Source organism: Vanessa atalanta, chromosome W, assembly GCF_905147765.1.
Source record: "Vanessa atalanta chromosome W, ilVanAtal1.2, whole genome shotgun sequence".
Taxonomy (NCBI): domain Eukaryota; kingdom Metazoa; phylum Arthropoda; class Insecta; order Lepidoptera; family Nymphalidae; genus Vanessa; species Vanessa atalanta.
In genome coordinates, this window is record NC_061901.1 from 5,635,083 (window position 1) to 5,650,048 (window position 14,966).

The following is a 14,966-nucleotide window of genomic DNA, read 5'->3' on the forward strand; positions in this document are numbered from 1 at the left end:
CAAACGTCAAACCAACGTCAAAGTCGCAGTTGTGTACTTTGAGCGCGGGATCAACTCTTGTTTTGAATTGAAGTTTGAAGAATATTTATTTGAAGTGTTAAAAAACAAGTAAATTAAATAGGGTGGGTATATATTCTCCTTGTAATTGGTTTATATCAATATCACAGTGCCGAATGTAAATTTGAACATTACTTGTGACTCGAAATTTTATTTTATTATCCTGCTTAAGTATGACCGATACCTTAAATGATGTGATAACTTTTATAGAATGGAATATAAATCTCGAGCAAGCCCAGAACAGTTTGCAACTTTACTGGAATTTATGGAAAGGTACGTAAAATTATTAGTTATTTCGTAAATATATTCCTTTGTTATTTGAAAATCTATCATACTGTAGCACTTGAAAGTTTGAAACATAAATAATGACGCGATACGCGATAGGAACTAATATTACCACTTACGAAACAAACAATAATTGTGTTTGATTCTTTACTAAATCAACAGACCCTTTGTTTCTCTGAAATAGTTTTAACTTCTTCTAGTTATGGCGATATATCGAGGCCCCAGCAAGGGCCACAAGGTCGAATTAAAGCTGACCGACTGTGGCAGCAATTAGAAGAGTTATAAACTCCATAGGTGGAGGAGTAGTAAAACCAAGGGACAAGTGGAAAAAAGTATGGTTCTAACAAAACCCCCCTAAAAATATTATTTTATAGTTTTCTATAATTATCATTCATTCACTTCATTATTATCAATCAGCTTATTTCAAAAATTATAAAATAATTGATGAAAATATTAATGACAAAAATTAACAAATAATGTCCAGGTGTGGGCAGACTGGAAAGCTAAAACTAAGAAAAAAGCTTTAGCATTACGTCGTGAGGCTTCTGGTACTGGTGGTGGTCCAAGCAGCAGACAAACTCTCACTGCTTCAGAAGAGAGGGTGTTGTGTATAATGGGTTTGACTGCTGTAGTTGGTCAAGCTGGAATTATAGAGAGAGGCTTGGATTCTAGTTTTTTTTTTGCTTGGGGTCTTGGCTTATTAGTGTATTTTCTTCTTTAAATAAAAATTATCAAGTTGTTCATATTTTTAGGCTCAACCATCAGTGAGAAACATTCAACCATCCCCGACCTGAGATTCTAATTGTACGGTCTGTCCACCACAAATTTCTACCACAGCCACGGATGAAATTATGTTGGATTTTATTCCTTCATGCTCTATACAAGGTACCTTTTTTTTAAAGATACAATGTTTTGCCTGAACAAATTTATTTGTGCCCAATTGTGCCCAATTTAAAATATAGTTTTTTAACATCAACACATCCACCACCAGTGCTAACGCCGCCGCCCGGCACTACGTCCTCGCCGGTGCCGTCAGCGACGACACCTGCCGCTTCCACGTCACGGGGTGCTCCTCAACGGCAGCGACATCAGGCAAATCCGTCGCCTTCAGCGTCGCCCACCTCAACTCCGCGGCGCCATAGGCTCCTCCGAGCGCGCACACGCCGGGTTCAAACACCCTTTGAACGAGCCACAAGTGAGTTTGTGGCTGTTGAGAAATGCCGGCTCCAACTTGAGGCAGACCGTGAAAAAAATTACCATCAAAGAGAGTTGGAAAGATTAAAACTAGAGTCTAAAAGAATTGAGGTCCAAGAAAAGCAAAACGAAATTTTAGACAGTTTAGCTAATACAGTAGCCAATTTAATAGAAATTTTACCACAGTTGGGACCATCATCACTGCCTTCAACAGATATTATCCCATAAAATATCAATGTAGTAATAATGATCTCAGGTGTGGCTTACGTACATTTCAAATTGCCTACAGTATTAGTTTTTTTTTTAAAGTTTCTGACTCCGCAAAGCTAGTAAATCATTGGTGCAATGTATCCGTTTGTACAATAAAATTCTACAGCTATTTTTAATTTGTGATTCATACATTCATATTCGTTTGTATTTTAAATGTTTGAAAAGAGTAACTATTGAGGTTCTTGCCAGTTCTTCTGTGTAGAACCGGTGGTAGCCACTTAATATAGTTTTGTAAAATAATGTTTCAAAAGTCTACTTCAATAAGAATAATTTTATTGTATTATTGTGTGATTACTTTAATTTTGTTGTAGCATTTAAGAAACCTGATTTTACCCAAATGTTCTTTTTTGTTCTTACCTACACAATAATACTAAATTATCCATATTATATTATATTTTAACGGTGTCTTTTATTTAAATATAAATGTTAGTGTTTTAATAAAAATTTTTTTGTAATAATAAATCTGTTTTATTATTAAATAAATTACATTTAAAGTAAAATAACCTAGATTTGTTCACAATACAATCAACTTATTAATATTTACAGAAGATAAATTAAGTATAGAGTATAAAAGTTTAATTTATAACTTAGAAATGTAAAATAGATTCCTATTACAGCTTAAAATAATCTTACTATATCCTATTCAATAAACAACTCAGCATGGCTCTTCCTTTGATTACTTCACTCTGGCTACCTACAAACACAGTGGATGTGGGATCTTGCATCATTGTATCATCCCCATTGTCATGTGCAGCAGGAAGTGGTTGTAGTGGTGGCAGCCCAGCTTGCAAAGCTATATTATGTAATACACAACATGCCATTGTAATTTTGCTAGCTACACGAGGATGATAGAGAAAAACCCTGTCTCTAAGCAAACATCTCCACCTTGCTTTGAGTAATCCAAAACATCGCTCAATGCAGGTACGGGCTTGCACATGCAATCGAGTGTATTGGTCTTCCCTAGAACCTTCAACTGCATTGAGGATAGGTGTCGTAAGCCAAGGGCGTTGTGGATATCCAGAGTCACCTGAAAATTATTTTAAAATCTGGTTAGTCACAATTAAACTCCTTTAGATTAGATCTTTTTATTATTATAAATACCTACCTAAGAGCCATACTTGCTCATTATTTTGATGAAGTTCACGCATATATAATTCAACTCTACTAGAAGCCCATATATGTGAATCATGTGTAGCTCCACCAAACTGCATTTACATTTAAAATTAAAAGATTACTATCACAAACCTGAAAATAAAACCTCTATTAAGTTTGATATCTCACTCTAACAACTCTAATTTCTGCTAAATCAACTCCTGAAAATTCTCCTTTTTCCTTTAGTCAATTTACTGATAGTGATGTTAAGAAGAACATTTTAGCAATAAATTCTGATGCCGTTGGTTCGGATTGCATTAGTCGTAAGATGATCCTCCCAATCCTAGATATCATAATTCCTGTAGGCACACATATTTTAAACCAATCCATTATCCTTTGTGAATTCCCCGAATCCTGGAAAGACGCACAAGTCATCCCCCTCCCCAAAAAAACAAATCCTTCATCTTACACTGATTATCGTCCTATATCTATTCTCCCTTTCCTGTCTAAAGTACTTGAGCGCCTTATTCACAATCAATTAAACCAATACCTTTCAAAAAATGTCCTATTGAATCCTTTACAATCTGGCTTTCGTCCTGGTCATAGTACGACTACGGCTCTGATCAAAATAACTGATGACATTAGATTAGGAATGGATAATCAACAGGTTACTGTGTTGACATTATTAGATTTTAGTAATGCTTTCAACACTGTAGACTTTGATATTCTTCTTGCTATTTTGTGTTCTCTTAACATATCTCCTAAAGTAATCGATTGGTTTCATTCTTACTTGTATGGGCGCCGGCAACGGATAAGAGTTCAAGATTCTTTCTCAGAATGGGCTCCTATAACTGCTGGCGTTCCACAAGATGGCGTGTTGTCTCCCCTCTTGTTTTCGGTCTTTATAAGTACCATCACTTCTCATATATGTTCTCTCTATCACCTGTATGCAGATGATCTTCAGATCTATTCACAAAGTAAAATTGCGAACCTTCCTGAAACTATACATTTAGTAAATAATGATTTATTAAATATTTCAAAGTGGTCTACTGCATTTGGATTACGTGTAAACCCAAATAAAACACAGGTGCTGATTATTGGTAGTTCAAAATTAATTTCACGTATATCTTTTTCGGATCTCCCGGCTGTACACTTTAGCGGTGTTAACATACCGTTCAGTGTTACAGCTAGGAATTTGGGAATTACCTTTGACCAGCACCTATCTTGGGAACCACAGATAAGTGAGACTAGTAAAAAAATTTTTGCAGCCGTTGGCTCCCTTCGAAGATTACGCAACTTTCTACCCATCCCTACCAAAATTATGTTAGCACAGTCACTCCTACTACCAATTCTCGATTATGCTGACGCATGTTATCTTGATCTAAAAGAGGAGCAACTTAATAAACTTGAGCGTCTCCAAAATCTTTGCATCAGATTCATATTTGGTCTTCGTAAATTTGATCACGTTTCTGAATTTCGTAAAAAGCTCAAGTGGCTCCCAATCCGGCTTCGCAGGAATACTCACATCCTTCAACTTCTGTACTGTATTCTGTTCAATCCGTCCTCTCCTTCATATCTAAAAGAACGTTTTCAATTTCTCAGTTCTTCACATAGCCATAATCTTCGTTCTAAAGAGAATTTGGTGCTAAAAATACCTCCCCATACAACATCTTTTTATAGTGACTCATTTACAGTCCATTCAATTCTTCTTTGGAACTCTCTTCCACTAGAAGCAAGACGTGCACCAACTATTACTTCTTTTAAAAAAATGATAAAAGAGCACTATCTTGCTTCATGAAGAAATACTGCAATTCAATATTTTATTTATTATGTAAGTATCTATAGTATGTAAATGTATATATTTATAATGTATATGTATATTATATTGTTATATAATTATATATTTATGGAATATTTATTTATGTATCGTATATATACATATATATATATATATATATATATATATATATATATATATATATATATATATTGTATCTATTTTTTTATGTATTAAATAATTTGTATACCCCTACCATCCTATCTCTCTCCTCTACCAAAGGTTGCCTGGAAGAGATCGCTGTTTTAGCGATAAGGCCGCCTATTGTACATTTTTCTTTTCTTTGTTTTTGTTGTACTCCTATTATTTTTGTCTATATTGGTGTGCAATAAAGAGTATATAAATAAATAAATAAAATGCCGTACAATATAAATAATTATTATATCTACCATTTGAACATTTAAGGAATGATATCCTTTTCTATTATAAAAAAGATGCTCTTCATGGTTGGGCTTTAACAAAGCTATATGGGTGCAATCTATGCACCCAATTACACCAGGCAGGCCAAATCTTCTTTGGAACCTCGTAAATTAAAATGTTATGTTTATTAAATTTATTTCATAAAATAAATATTGTTACTTTAAATGCTCACTCTTGTCTTATAAATGCTCTGTCTTGTCGTGTTTTCGGAAATTTGATCCATTTTTCCATGATAGCAGAGTGGTTCAAAGCATCAATGACTTGTCTTATGCACCGACTAGCTGTCCGTTGGGCAAGATGCTGAGAAACCCCAACAATTTGCTGATAGGATCCTGTTGCTAGGAAACTAAGAGTGCACAATACCTACAAACACACATTGTATTTGATATTTAAAATATAAATATCAAATACAATATATATCTGTAGGATAGTGGGCGGAATTAGACGGATTGTCAGGAGGTCGGGTTCCCATTTTAAGAAACAACAATTGAGGTTTTAAATAACAATAGAATTTTATTTACAATAATTACAATAATAATAATCTTATAATAATTTACATACAATCAAACAGACAAGCCAGTGGTATACAGCCAATTCAATATGCCGAAAGGCAGCGTAACCGCGTACAAGCGGGCAAGTACAGCTAACTAAATAGCGTAGCAAAAGCAGTCAAGCCTGAGGGGTAAACCGACAGTTTTGTCGGGAGCTAGAGCTCTTGCTTGAGTCGATCCTCGGAATCGACTGAAGACTACCTAGTGAACACGGTATTTATACCCTAGCCCCTACTCCCAACAACTCTGTCCGTGGCGCGAAACGCCAGCCACGTGTTTACCAAAATGTAAATACAAAGCAATTAAATCTGCTAGGAAGGTAAAAGTCACAAAATATTCCAATATGAATTATCGTTAATCAAGAACAGTCAATTTGAAGTTATTTCTAGGTGACACGAATTAAACAATCGTTTATAATGTTTCATAACGCTATTAACAATTACCGAAATCGGAACTAGTCGTCATAAGTCAATCGCAGATAGCTAGTAAATCATACCAGATATAATTAGGAATTGTCGTAAAAGATTTACATTAAAAATCTAGCTAATTGTGATTATCATCGAGTAAACAACAAATAAATCAAGTTGGGTACTTTTATCATTACGTTGATGTGACGACTGACTCTGACATATCTATTGTGAGTAATTTTTATTATTGTAAAAATATTGTTTATGTTATTATTATATAACTGTAACGTAAATAACTGTTGTGGCTGTCTTGAAGAGTCACACACTTTATGTTAATTCTGAATATGTTTTTATTAAATTACTGGACCGTAACTGGAAGCTTTAGTATGAGATAGCATATCCGTTTCCGTCGAATTTCTACCAGTTTCCGGTCACTTTTTACCCCTAGTGGCGCCGCCTGGTGGTCGTGTGGCGTTTCGTATTCCGTCGAAGCAACAAACTCGCAGTATCTAAATTATTGCGAAATTAATCTTTTTCTTTTTATTAAAACGTACAGTTTAAATAAAATTTAAATAATACATTTTTGAAACATTCAATCGTGAAGTCAGAAATAACGAATTCATCACCTTGTGATAATAAGGAGGGTAAGCATAAAATAAACTGTAAGTGCAAATTGTTTTGTTCTACCAGTTATCCGTGCTTGTTTTTCAGTTTTATAGTGTTGAATAAAGTGCTTGTGTCTAACATAATCTGATTTCAGATATAGATAACCACGAAAATTTATTAAATACAGAGGCGATACCTGGCTCTAGTGGAGTGTCTCGCAAGCGCAATCGGAGCTATTCTAGTAGCGACAGCACAGTAGTAGTTCAAGCAATTCGTCATCTTCTAACAATAAACGAAAGCGTTTACGCCGACAGCGTCGCAAGAAAAGTAAACGACAACATTCGGAGCAGATGGAAAAACTTCTCAAGGAAGTGGGTGAGCTTCGTGAACATATTTTTTCATCAAATAACGTTGAGGCAAATTGTAATGACATGGACCATGTTTCAATTTGTTCTGGAATAAGTGGAAATCTTTTTGAGCACCAAGATATAAGCAATGAAAGATGTATTAATAATGAATGTCCAAATTCGAATCAAAACTTTACGTTCGATATCGAGACAAAGTTAAAAGAACCACCTGTTCCCAGAACATCAGAAATTTTTTTGAAAATGTTAAACGATGTGCAGCATTTAGGTTCTCCATCTTGGTCAGAAATAAGATACGCAGAAACACAAAAAATGTACAATCATACTCCCGGTTTCGTTGATTTAGAGACGAATGAGGAGGTTAAAATATACGACTCCCTTCGTTATTTAGCATTAGCTGACAGATCCTATGCAGCTATTACCTATTCTATATTAAAACAAAAGGAATGTTTGCAAGAAAGTATTCGTAATCTTCTTTTGTGGGCTAAAAATACCGAAGTTAATTTTGATAATTTGAATATTAAAGTTGATGAACTATTCCAAAAAGGTGATTTAAATAAAGTTTCATCTGATCTTTTGCAATTAGTTTGTGGTCATAGGGCTGAAACTATTCAAATGCGCCGCGAATCCATAACAAGCCAAGCTAAAGATCCATTGCTCAAAGCATCGCTTAATAGAATTCCACCTTCTAATAAGTACATTTTTGATTCTGAACCTTTTACAAATGCATTAGAAAAGGCTGGGGGTGTTCGTAAAGCCTTTTGGCCTGTAAAAATAGATGGATCTTCTCAAATGAAATCCAATCGATCAAGTCGCCGCCCCTCGCGGGGGCTAAACATGCGACATGCAGTTCCATCACGTGGAACGCAACAATTTCATGAGTCAGTCTTTACTACTCGTGACACACACAATGATTCGCAAATTCATTGTAATAATGCATTCTCGCGGGGTGCCAGATATAATATTCCTGTAAGTGGTCAAAATTCTAACGAATTCTCCATTGTCTCGAACCAACCAAGAGAGTTATTTCCCAGCCGAGGCTCGCGGCCCGATCGTGGATATAATAGAGGACGTACAATTACACGAGGTTCAAGGGGACAAAAACGGTACAAACAATGACTCGGGTCCCTTTCGAGCAGGTCAGTTGAGGTATTTTCTTCCACAGTGGAAGGAAACGGGTGCGACAAAAATAATTTTAAATCAAGGCTATCGAATCCCCTTTGTCCAAAAACCACCACTCTTGTTTCCGAATTTAAAAGATATCCATTTCCAGACCCAAGTAACAAAAGAAATGTCCACAATTATTTGCAAAATGAAAGAGCAGGGTATACTCAAAGTAGTTCAAATTTCGCCAAGTTTTGTCTCCCCCCTATTTTTAGTTCCGAAACCCGACGGATCTGCTCGACCAATTGTCAATCTAAAACGATTAAACGACTATGTAGTCACCGAGCCATTTCAATTGATAAATATGTACCGAATACCCGACTTCTTGCAACCTTGAGACTGGATGTGCAAAGTGGATCTATCCCAAGCATATTTCCATGTCAACGTGGTCAGGTCACACAGACGCTATCTACGTCTAGTGTACGACCACGAACTCTTGGAAATGACATGCCTGCCATTCGGATTGAGCACAGCACCCAAAACTTTCTCAATACTCACGAATTGGGTGGCCCAGATACTCCGACAAAGATACAGTATGAGAATATTAGTGTACCTAGACGATTTTATAATCGTACATCAAAATATTCACATACTTTGCAATCATGTGCAACAAACCGTAGAAATATTACAAAAATTGGGTTGGCAGATAAACTTTCAGAAATCGATTCTTCGTCCCGTAAAAAGTCTGGTCTACTTGGGTATCCTGTGGGACCCATGGATAAATCTAAAATCCCTTCCAAGGGACAAGATTGCCACAATAATCAAAACGGCAAAGTCAGCCATCAAAAATACGACGATAAAATTAAAAGATCTTCAAAGAATAGTGGGACTACTAAATTTTGCCAGTTTTGTAGTACCACGAGGTCGACTAAATTATCGTCAACTGCTAAGGTCCATACATTCAATACAAAATCTTCCAATCAAAAGATATCCGCTCACTCAAAATGCCTTAAGCGAACTGACTTGGTGGACTCAAAATTGTCATTTATCCACGGCTATCCATTACCCGCCTCCGACAAACTTCTTGACAACGAACGCGTCAGACCAGGGATGGGGCGCACAACTCAACAATATGACTCTCTCGGGCACTTGGTCAAACGAGGAACAGACAATGCATTGCAACTCAAAAGAGATGCTAGCCATACTCTACACAATCCAAAGCCAGATTCAATTATTAAAATACAGTTCTGGACTCATTCAAAGCGACAACAGAACAACTGTTTTGTTATCTACGGAACGAAGGAGGGACAAAATCACTACAGCTAACAGAAATCACACATCAAATTTTGAGTCTTTTAGATCAGAACCAGATACATTTCAGCATTCATTACATACCAGGGAAATACAACAATCATGCCGATCACCTTTCACGCCATCGATGCCCACCAGAATGGCACCTGTTACCAGCCTCAGTGGAGTCCATATTTGTAAAATGGGGAACCCCCGTTGTAGATCTGTTTGCCTCTGCAAAAGCTCACATAGTCCACAACTATGTGTCTTGAGATCTGACAGACAAACAAGCCCTATTTCACGACGCATTCAGTTCTCCGTGGAATTACCCACTCGCGTGGGTGTTTCCGCCACCATTTCTGATCCCGAAAGTTCTAATGCACTTAAACCAGTCGACAGGAATATTTCTAATTGTAGTTCCTCGATGGGAGAAAGTATTTTGGCGTCCAGACCTCAAGGCGCGAGCATTAACAACACCAATAATACTGAGGAACCTACAGAAAAATCTAGTCGACACATCGACGGGACTTCCACCTCCCCAAGTCGAGAACATCATTCTGGAGGTCTGGAAATGTGGGGGTGGTCCGAGGCGGTAAGTACATGGAATTCAGAACAATTATTATTACTTAAAAATTCTTGGCGAAAGTCTACGCAAAAGACGTACGAAGTAGCTTGGAATCGTTGGTGTTCATGGTCTGTTGCTAAGAACATCGATATGCAACACCCTACAGGTGCGCAATTAGCTCAATTCTTATCAGATCTGTATTTGACTCATAACTTATCTTACAATACAATTCTTTTACACAAATCAGTTGTATCAACTCTATGTAATACAGAATCATCAAGTAGTTTGAGTTCACATGTATTAGTTAAACATATTTTAAAATCAATTTCTTTAAAAAATCCAGTGCCATCCAAGCCACCTGTATGGGATGTCAGTAAACTCACTTCATACCTAACCAACTATAGAATAGACTGTAACAATCTTTTTCAAACGTCCCGCCATACTGCTATTTTGTTGTTACTTTGTTCCGGTAGACGCATACACGACCTAACTTTACTATGAATAGATCAAAAACATTATATAAAATCCGATCAAAGTATAGTATTTTGGCCTCAGATTGGTTCAAAAACCGATAGTAGTAAATACAGACAGTCGGGATGGAAACTACTTTTAAGCTCTGATAATAATAACCTCAACCCTATTTTTTGGGTGGAAAGAACAATAGACTTATTGAGTGAAAAACGCAATAATGCAAAATCATTTAATCTCTTTGTTACAGTTAGAGGTAAAGCAAAACCTGCTTCACGCACAGTAATTGCAGGTTGGATTAAATCCTTATTTAAAGAAGCCGACATAACTGCCACGCCTGGAAGTGTTCGTTCTGCGGTCGCTTCAAAAAGTTGGTTGGAAAATCATCCTATAGAGCAAATTCTAGCCCGTAGAAATTGGAGGTCAGATAAAACATTCTAGAAATTCTATAAACGTGAAGTGTGGTAGATGTGTGTAAACACGTATACGAGGAAATAAAAGTACTCACGCTAACAGTCCAGTACACGTATATTAGTCACAGTTCACAAAACACACAAGAAAGTTCAAAAGGTCAATAGAAGATAGACAGAATAGGATATAGACAGAATAGAATATAGACAGTCACACATAGAAACATAGCACAACACAAAAACTTAGGAACTCAGGAAATATAAAGTAATGAGAAAACTAAGCAAATCGCATCGAACGTTAAAGCCGACTAAGTATGTGACTACTTGTTCCGCAGTAGTCGGTAGTCGGAGAATAATATCCGAACGCCGTATACTACGGGTTTCGCCCGAGTATGCTTGTGAATTAATTATTTATATATATTTTATTATTTAATATAAATTATAATGTGTATGTATGTATTGGTGAAATGTGTAAGATGTTTATAATATTAATACATAAATAAATATTAAATAAAATATTATATTATGTTTATGTAAAGTGTAATAAATAAAATAAACTAAATAAATGTAATAATTCGCCTACATGAAGTTATTGTTAATAATACCCCTAATAATGTAAGTGAATTATTTGAACCAATTGTTGATTAAGTGATAATTTACCTTTATAAATTATTTTACTTATTTAATTGATATTATTTTCCTTTTAAATAAATTAAGTATCACAATAATTTTGTTTTTATTTATTGTCACATTGGCGTTATATACTTTAAAATAAATTATATGTTAATTAATAGTGGCACCACCAGGCGATAACAAACAAATCTCATACTAAAGCTTCCAGTTACGGTCAAGTAATTTAATAGCAGCGTTTTACCTGGAATAAAACGCATATTAAAATACTATACTATTTTATATAAAATCCATAAATTATTTATACTTATATCTAACAACTGGCAAAATATACCTATATACCATCTTCTAGACTTGAATGGTATTTTATAAAGAGATAATAACATATCACCCAGGTCTACACCCCCCATATGTTTATTGTACTCCCTTACTATTTGAGGACAGTCAACATCTAACTTTCGCTTTTCTACCTTTCAATATCTCTTTATTTTATGTACAGGTGTGCATCCAACAAATGAACTTATCAGGGTCACAGGCTTATTGTCGTTCCAGCGAACGAGAGCCAGCTTGGTTTTGTCACATACGACCTGTGAATAAGCTCCTCTCTTTTTCTTTTTCATTGCCTTTTCACTAGGCAAAATAGATCCAGCTCCCCTGGTTCTATTGTTACGAATCATGCCTAAACCAAATACGCCATAATTTTCTTTTAAAATATAAAATAACTCAAGCGATGAAAAAAAATTGTCACAAAATATGGTGGCTGGCTTTCTTTGAATAGATTGACAAAGAGTAATTACAATTTGTGCCCCAAACCCAATTGAAATTTTTTGTTCAGTGAATTTATGAAAACGGAATGTATCTTCTCCTCCATATAGGATAAAGTCATAAATCATGCCACTTACTCCAGCTCGCACGTAATTTTTGAACCCCCACTTGTTAGGTTTATCTTTCATACTGCTTTCTGTTGCCTGCCTTTCTTCCTTTATAAGCAATCATCATCTCATCTATACTAAATTTGTTTTCATTTTCTTGCAGCAAACAGTTTTTTCTTATTTTTTCTGCTATTGGTCTTACTTTGTAATATCTATCAGTATCTTCTAAGCTATTATCAGCAAAGTGTAGAAATCTACGAATCTGTTGATAGCGTTTTAAACTCATTAGATCTGTTATCGGAGCATACCGGAATCCACTGCTCCAATAGTCTAGGTAACTAGGCATTGAGACAATACCCATAAGTATATGGATAGCTATAAAATCACGCATTTCGTCTTCTGTCACTTGAATAGATATGCCAGTTTTTTGAACAGAGTATAGATTTGACTGTACGGTAATATCGGTCACAATGTCTGAAGAAAAAAAAAAATTAAAATATTCTAGGGAATCTGCAGTGGGCAGGAAAGAGGCATTCATTATATTATGGTCTTGGTTTTCTTCAATTGTAGCTTGGTGACGGAAGGTGGCGCTTTTTTTCCATTTATAGGTTTAAAATTTCGGAACTTTCTTTCGTCTTTTACCCAGTAATCACTGGAGTAATGTGCCTTTGGGCTCGAGTTTTCCTGGTAGCACTTTCAGGAGTTGATAAAGGGGCTTCAGACGGAAGAGATGGTATAGAAGATAAGGAAGGTATGTTCTCGTAGTTCGGTTCTCTAGTCGGCGTAGCTGGGCAAATTTGACGTAGAACTGGAGTCAATTGCAATGATGTTTCTGTAAAATCAAATTCAGGTGGATCGTCCCCAGTGTCATTATCTTCAGCATCTGGTTCAGGACTGCTTAAAATATCCATTCGCTCTAAAGATGAATCTAGAGATGGTGATGATGATGAAGCTAAACTTGGAGTATGCAGATCTGCCAATTCATTGTCCATGTCGGACCTATCACTGGTATCTGAGGGAGCATGCTGTATAGGCACAAGCGCCAATATTTTTGCCGTGCGTCCATGCAAAGTATGCTGTTGGCAACAGAAAATACCGAAATAAGCAAAATAGAACCCATTACTTCAAAATGTAAAAAAAAAACATAACTATTTTGGATTAATTTATCATTAGGTATTTGGCATCGTTTACCGTGATGAACATAACAAATTGTAGCTACTTTATAGGTTATTTGGCAATGTTCATCACAATAAACATAAGCTTTTGGCGGGTCATAAAACTTGTGGATTCACATAAAGGCACATAATACACACACCAAAATATAACAAATAGTCTAGATAAGTTAGTGAAAGCATTAAAATACTTGAAACAATAGAAAATCAAGTAAAATCTTTATATTTACCTTGCGGAACATAGACGACCTGCGAGGCGCCGACATTTTGCTTTGACAATGACAAGTAAAAGTGTTGCCAGGTGCGTAGACTATTTTTTTCCTATTAAAAAATATTATATACGGTATGATAATATTACAAAAAATACGAATTTGGTGTAAAAATATAACGAAATCATTTTTTTTCTCATATGTTTCTCACAGTGAACAAAATCAAATTAAGGGTTAACTATTGAGTCTCTAAGATCGCTTAGTTATCGATCAAAAACTTCGACATCGTTTCGTCAGCGCTTGTCAAAACTGTAACTTGGCTACCATTTTGTATGAAGTTAGCGATTATCGTTGTAGAAACGATTATATTCAATTCTATCACTTTAAGAGATTGTCAACTTGTATACGACTTTTCTATTAGTTTGTTTTGATCACGTGACTTAGCGTTGAGATGACGTCATGCCCATACATTTGTTTAGTTTTCTATTAGCGATTACGATTGTAGAATGTCAACTTGGCTAAGCCCTCTGTTCCATTGTCGACGAAATAAACTCTGTCCCTCGATCTGTAGCTATTACCTTAGGAATGCCAAATATTAGAATAAAATTGCGTACGAATGCATCAGCAATGGACGTAGTTTCTTTATTTACTAAAGGAATTGCTTGTATGTATTTTGACAATTCACATTGTATAGTTAAAATATAAGACTTATTATCTATGTCCTTATCTAAAGACCCAACTAAATCTAGATATACTTTCTCAAAAGTCGAGGGTGCCGTAGTGAATTATATATTATTCAATATAACGACTATGTTTCATTTTCTGACATATCGTGCATTTAGGTACAAATTCTTGTACATCTCTTTTAATGCTAGGCCAGAAATATCGTTTCTTAATTGTGTTTATCATTCTGGGCATGCTAGCATATCCGCTAGATGGCAGCAAATGAAAATCATTCATAGTAAGAGTTTTCGCTTTATCATCCGTTATTCTTTTAACACCTCGCGATATACATAAACGGGGACCGGTCCAATTATTCAATGACTTAATTTCATTACAAATATTTTTAATAAAATCTACATTATGTTCATCTTTAATGATACAAACTTCTTCAACGCCTATCTTTTTACAAAATAAACTTAATTTCTGCACAAATTCGACT

The 14,966-nt window shown here is 35.5% G+C and overlaps 1 pseudogene; it reads right to left on the reverse strand.

Moving 5' to 3' along the window:
• Window positions 1-1,354: 1,354 nt before the first annotated feature.
• Window positions 1,355-13,861, reverse strand: LOC125075587 (annotated as a pseudogene).
• Window positions 13,862-14,966: the final 1,105 nt, after the last annotated feature.